Consider the following 7,418-nt stretch of genomic DNA (forward strand, 5'->3'; position numbering starts at 1 on the left):
GGGGGGAGGGAAAGGATATTTCCTGGCTTTTATCCACCCCTAACAGCTGCCAAACTTTGCGTAGTTCTGTGTGTAACATCTTGTGCAAATTATTTAATGAAATTATTTGCAAATAACCATAAGCTTCAGTTTAGGATCCACACTCTGACCAGAAGTCACACATGAAGTAGCACAAAACTAGGCAGTTGTGGCTGGGTGGGTTTCTGGATGTGTGGGAAGACGAGGGTGCCTTGGGGTGCGTGGTAGGTGGGTGGGTGCAGGAAGGTGTCTGGGAGTGCCTGGATCAGTGGGTACTTGAGGGTGTTGTTTTGGAGTGTCTGAAGGGTGCTGAGATTGCTGTAGTGCATAGGTGCTGGAGTATCTGGGCTGAGGGTAGGGATCTAGGGTGTTTGGGGTCTGGAGGGTACATGGGGTTACGTTGGGAGTGGGTGGGATAGAAGGATGAGTGGGGGCTTTGGGGGATCCTGAGTGCTAGTGGTGTGCTGCCGGGAGGGTTACTAGGATCTGTGTGTGGGACGGCAGTCTTGTTGGGAACTAGTAGGGGCAGCCCAGTGCCTGTACTAAGCCAGCTGGCCCCTGTAGTTACTGCCTGCTTCTCCCACCTGCTCTTACCCTGCTGGGATCCAGCGGAAGAAGCAGCAACAGGAAAGGCAAAGAGGCCACTTGTAGACCAGCTCATCAGGCCCCACAGGAGCCCTGTGTGGCAGAGAGGTGGAACTACAGCCTTATGGCGGCTGCCTTCCTTCAGCCCTGCAATGTGATCGAGGCGCCAGCCAGGGAGCGGGAATGCACGGGGCTGTCAAACATGCTCGTGACCTGTGAGACGGGGCAGTCATGCCTGCCCTCATGCACCCCAGGAGGGACAGGGTGTTTCTTCCCCTCCCTCCCTGGGAGGAGAGTGGGGAGTGTGATTCCCTCCCACCCACACATCTCAGTATCCGGGCTGGGCCAGGTGTGGCTCCTACCTGGCAGCGCCTCCTACCGGCTCCTTCTGCCTGGACTCCACCTCATACACGTCGTTGAAGTGGAGGATGACTAGGTCACTCTGGCTCTCGTCTAGGAGCTCTGAGCAGGGACTGGGGCTGTCCTTGTCCCCAGGCCCAGCTGCAGCGGAAAAGGGGGAGCCGCCCTGCTCCTGAAGTAACAAAGGCTCCATCCCCACATCCCCAGCAGGGCAAGATGGTGCCTGAACACCCACTCCCTCAGGAGCGGAGGAGGGGGCAGGCCAAGCCCACTAGAGGGGGAAGAGAAGCTGCTGTGGCTGTCACGGAACCCCTGGTGTTTTAGCTGGAGGTCCATGAACATCTCAGGGTGCTGCCCTCATGGTTCCCCCCCACTCCCACACTCAGCCAGGTGCCTATGTGTAGCATCTCACATGGACACTATTATCCCCGCCCTGCTTCACAGACAATAATAGGGGCCCAGAATTGAAGGGCCCTTCACAATGCTGACCAGAGAAAGTAGGCAATCCTCTCCCAAGCCATGGCAGCTTGACAGGAAGCCCTACCCATCTACCATGAACTAGAGCGGTGTCCTCTCTGAAACACTAGTGTCAGCACTAAAGCAGAGTGAAGAGTTGATTTTTCAATTCAGAGGTTGAACAACAACCAAAAAAAACCCTCCAACATTACATTTCAGGTCAACCCAGAATGGAAATTTTTCAATTTTTCTCCACTGAAACCAAAACTGAAAAGATTTAGGTTTGAGTTAAATAAAACATTTCATTCACCCCAGGACAAGTTGGGTTTTTTTGTTTAGTTTTTGGGGTGTTTTTAACCCTCTTTTGTTTTTTAAATAAATTTAGCTAACTTGCCAAATGAAACATCATTTCTAAACAAAAAGTCTCAGAAATGGCGAAACAAAATACTTTGACCTTTTCAAATTTATTTATTCCTTTTTTCCCCAGCCCAAATTTTTAGTTGAATTTGATCCAAACTCACGACTAGTTTCGGTTGACCCAAAAACTGCATTTTTCATTGAATAAACTATTCATCCAAAAAAATGTGCAGCTTTAGTCAGCCCCTATGTTACCAGATTGCTGAGATCTCAATGACATTTTACACAATGAAACTTGTTGCCTCTGCAGACTGCTGTTAGTACTAACAGCGAAGGTGGCACAGATTATTTATTACTCATGGATGCAAGTTAGATCAGGTTAATTTTACCTCTCAGGAGGTATTAAGAATTAGGCATGAATACATGGAACCACTTAAAAATATCCCATTAAAATAAGATATATTAAATGTGACTGTGATTGGGGTAATCCCCCATCACCTGCAAGGCAAGAGAAAGAACCCTGAATAGTCATGCTCCACACCTGGAAGGTGACTGAACTAATTGCCACCTGGCCAAAGGCAGAGCTAGACTTTATAATGAGCTGAGGGAGCTCAGTTAAGGAGGCTGGCTGGAAGATTGAGTGGCTGAGTCCTGGCTGGGAGAAACTGGCTGAGTTGGCTGGACTATGCTGGAGGCTGCTGGCGACTAGGCTGACTGCAGCTGGTCCCCAGCTGAAAGGAGGCTGACCATGGAAACGGACGGGTAAGGGAAGTTGCCTTGGACTATGAAAGAGAAGCAGGGGATGAGGAATGGTCTCAGGTCAGCAAAAAGAAAAAAAGACTCGATATCAGGATTTGAAGAAGGAATGTGTAGAAATGAAGAATGAAAATAGGATTAAAGTCAAAATTTTATAATTGTCTAGTCAGTGACAGAAGCTGTGAAAATAGGAGATGTTAACTGCCAAAAATGACAGAATGGATAAAGCAACGTGATGGTGACATACAAACAGCTAAAACAATGCAAGGTGGAGATCTACTGATAGAATGTACACATAATGGCCGCTTTTCTCCTCTCTCTTACTAAGTAGCCATTCAACAAACAATACTTTATAGTCACCTGTATTCTTTTTGATATCATCCTCCGACAATCCTAGTCGGACTCCACACATAACCCCGCTTACTTCCATCAGGAATTTAGGCATTTGACAAGTAACTTTTATTTTCCCTAAGGTCTTTCTTGCTGCATTTCCTTAAGGATACTAGATTGGGGGCGGGGGGGGGGGGGGGGGAAGGGACTTGCCAAAAATGAATGAACAAAGTGGCAGTCATAGCTTCGTATGGTGAGGCTGCTGCACCAAAAAAACAAAGATAGAGACAAAGTTGAGGAGGAGAGGTGAGCTAGGGAGAGGGAACTCCCTTGCAAAGGGCCTAGAGGAAGGGCCAGTATTTTAGGATTGTCTGTGGCCAGAAAGCATTGCTGCAGGAGTAGGGTTAACTCCTGTGGCAGGGCCCTAGAGAGGAGGGGAGCCCTGGGCTAGGTCTGTGAGGCTCAGGGAATGAGATTGAAGCCCACAAGGGGCCAAAGGCCAGTTTGAGTGGACTCTCGTCAGGAAAAGCCGGGGGGTCAGCACCCTGACATGATGAGGTATTGAAGTTGAGCCCCAGAGAGGTGAAGGACCTTTGGTTCAGAGTTGGGCCTCAGTGCGATGAGAGATCTTTTTGTTTATGCCAACTGGGACTCTGCTACCCCAAAAGGGGACTGAACTGTTAGGTGACTTACCTGGAGGGCTGAGCCATAGAAGACTCACTCCCAGGGAGGAGTTGGGGGAAGACGCTGGCTGGAACTGGTTATCATGGCCAAGAAAGTGGCCACCAGAGGGAGATGAGAGCAGTGAAGTCCCCTGCAATGCTACGTCTGGGCAGGAGGGTGCACCCTAAAGGTAAAATAACAGGCTGTTACAGTGACCTATTTTGATAGGCCTCCTATTTCAAAGGTCTTACTATCTAGAAGCATGGGAGGATTTCTGTCCTCTCCTCTCCCCTCCCCCACAACCAGTCCCTGCCAACTAGCTTAACAAAAGAACAGTTACATGACTTTCACCATGGCACTCTACAGCATATCCTACAGCAGAATCCCGCAATGATTGCATTCACTTTCTTTTGTGGCGTGAATCTAAATAATTTCACTACCGCTCTGTGTTTATGATTGTAGAACAAAGGGTTAGACAGAGCCGATTAAAAGAATATTTAAGCCTTCATTAAATGGCAGTGATAGTATGGAAACGGCTGTTAAAATGACTTTTTGATAATTCATATGTATTGTTCCCCAATGATATGAATATCAAATTTGCTCAGTTTACAACTAAAACCAGAAGTTGTTTAACTATCAAAATTGCAAATTCATCAAAATAATAAGATAATACTCGCAAGCATTTCATAAATACCTTTGACAATAAATGTAATTAAAGTAGTGAAAATAAATGCTTTATTTTTTCTTTTAAATTTCTATACCTAACTGAGGACTACCTTTGTTTTGAGCTATCTTAATTAAAAAAAAAAAGGTAGTATAATAAGTGCATTACACACACATACAACTGAAAAATGGCTGAACACAAATGGCACTGATTTTCTCCAGAAAATTAATCTTACAGCAGAGACCAGGCATAGAACACTTTGGTCCAAAAATAATTTGAATAAATATGAATTTGTAGTACCAGTTTTATGGCTTCATTTTGCAGTAACATTTATCATGACACTTGTAGCCATCTGGGAGTGTAAAAAAAGACAGGTTGGAGTGAGCTGTTGCAGCATGTTTGACATATTTTACTAGTTATTGCATACATGTTAGAACAAAGGCAAAAAAAAGGTTAAATTGTAGATTGTTAATCTCTAGAAATCAGAAAAATCACGGGATATCTCATTCATTTTCACAATCTGGATACAACTATAAGCAGATTATAGGACACAAAGAAATACAGAATATTTAAGTAAAATTTACATAAATTGTTTCCCCCTTGATCAAAACTTATAGGACTTGAGCAAATTTTCTCTCTTGCATTTTAAAAGTGTGAATTTTTAGTGTTTGTGAAAATGAGAGAGTTGATAGCCCGAAGCATAAATTCCTCAATTTGTCCTAAGAAAAGGAATTTGGAATTGATCCTGAGCAATGGGAAATCTTGGCAAGTGATCGTAACAAGTGGCGCCATCATCTCCATCGGGGCATCAAAGTCCATGACAGGAGCTGGCTCCTACAGCTTGAAGAGAAAAGAGGCTGTAGGAAGCAAGCAGCTCCCAACCAAGCTACATACATTTGCAATAACTGCCAAAGATCATGCAAATCTCAGATTGGACTATTCAGTCACATGAGACATTGGAAACCATCTACATCATAGGCTGCGATTCTCACCGTCTCTCACAGATGAAGATGCCAACCGTCCTAAGAAAAGATACAGCACAGACACCAGCAGTGCATGATTTCCCAATTTTGACGTTAAGAGTTGTATGCTTTCAGTAGAACTACTCATGGCGGTAAAGTTTAGCATGTGTGTAAGTGTTTGCAGATGGGAGCCCAAGCCTCTTTATAAGAAGTTCACGGAACACTTGACTCAGCCCACAAGACAGTCTCAATGTAGTAATCAGCAATGTTGCCTTTCCCATGTACAAAAGACAGATTGGGCTGGTATTTGTGGTGTGCTGTAGCGACACTTTTATGGAGGCCACATCAGTTTCTGCAGGATTTAAGTTTTTATTTCAAAAATAAAATTCTTTAGTCTTCATCGTTAAGAAAATAAACTTCTAAATGTGAAAAATAATTGAGTGATCAGACTAACAGCCCAAAACAATAACTCTAAGAGGGATATGATCTGTTCTATTCATCTCAATGGAGTATTAACTCAGAAGCATAATAACAATTTATATGTAAACATTAACTCTGTCTTATCTGATCATTTTAACAGAAATATACATTGTATTGTGGGTAAAGCTTGTCTACAGTACCACTCCTCTCCCCCAGTGTGTAGCTAGCTAGTGTTTTTCAATGACTATATGCAGGAGAGCACAAATTTGATAAAGCCTTGACAGACAGATCCACAAAAGCCAAACTCACTTGGCAGGCAGAGGAGGGTTCAGAATGGTTTCCAAAGCCTTGATGATACATGCAGGGGTGAAAGTAAGGCGGTATGGGCCAGCGTACCGGTAAAAAAGTGGCCGCTAGTACCAGCCAGTACCACTGACTTTAAAGTCGCTGCCCCTTTTGCGCCCCCTTATCGATGGCCCTGCCAGGTCCCCCCAGCAATGACCTGGGCTGCGGTAGCAGCAGCAGCAGCCGGAGCCGTGGACCCTTTAAAGTGCCATTGGAGTTGCAGGCGGCGCAGGCCAGGCAGCACAGATGGGCTGGCTGGGGGACGCTGACCCTAAGCCCTGCCCCTTCCACCCAAGGTTCCACCCCTTCCGGGGGGGGGGGGAGGGGCAGAGTCGGCCCCGTACCAGCTCAATTTTACTTTCATCCCTGGATACATGGTGACTTAATTAATTTTGAGATGTTCATTCATCTCCTTATCAGGAGAATGTAACATTTTGTCAAAGCCTTTGCATCCTCTTTCTTGAGTTATTTTCCAGGTTACCTCCTGGTCACTACCTTTCAGTTTTCTTTTAAGTCTTCTTTACAATAGCAAAATCATATTTGCTTAACTACACTAAACACACTCTGTCACATTTCAATGTCCTTGATTTACTTTTGAGCCTGCCTTATCCTTTAGTAAACTTTGGCAAGGTTTACTGTAGCTTCATTTATTTAAGAGACAAATGTACAACTGAAATATTACATACATTCCCTCTCTAAATTATTATATAACATTCATATATGCATCAATGGTGTGAATGGCAATTCACGGAGAGACGTTTTTATCTTTGCAATATAAAATTCTTAGGAAAACAATTTGTTAGCAGGAATCAGCAGTAGGAACTTTAAAACATTTGTCTATTTTGTATAACAAAGTTTAATTACTTTTTTTAGTCTATTAGCTCACTTAAGCTGAATACCTTGTATTAAACTGTTAGTAAGGTCCATATCCATACAAGGAATTATGCACCTAAATCCCAGTTTTTGGCACCACTGCAACCCACAAAATCCTCTCTTGGCTGCTTCCTAACACTGTAAGAGCCTAAATTGTTGCTGTAAAAGTTACCAAGGCACAATGCTTCCTCACTCTAAGCCCTGTCTCCCACATAAACCTGAGCACAATACACAAGCCAGGGAAAGGTAGGTGGAGGAACACCTATCTCACCTATGGGGTCTGACCTGGTAGTTGTGCTCAATTGCTCCTGTTGAAGCTGTTCCACTGTGTATAAATAAGAGTCATTGGGCCAGAAAGAAAATGAGTGACTTTGTGGTTAGGCCAGCATCTGGGAGGTAGGAGACTCGGGGCTTGTCTACACTTACTGGGGGACCGACGAGCGGCAATCAATGCATCAGTGGTCTATTTAGTGGGTCTAGTGAAGACCTGCTAAATTGACCATATATCGCTCTTCCATTGACTCCTGGATCAAAAAGAGTAGGGGGACTCGACAGGAGAGCATCTCCTGTCGATATCACGTAGTGTGGACCCCGTGGTAAGTAGATCTAAGCTACATCGATTTGAGTTA

This window comes from Chrysemys picta, chromosome 6 (assembly GCF_011386835.1).
Source record: "Chrysemys picta bellii isolate R12L10 chromosome 6, ASM1138683v2, whole genome shotgun sequence".
NCBI lineage: Eukaryota > Metazoa > Chordata > Testudines > Emydidae > Chrysemys > Chrysemys picta.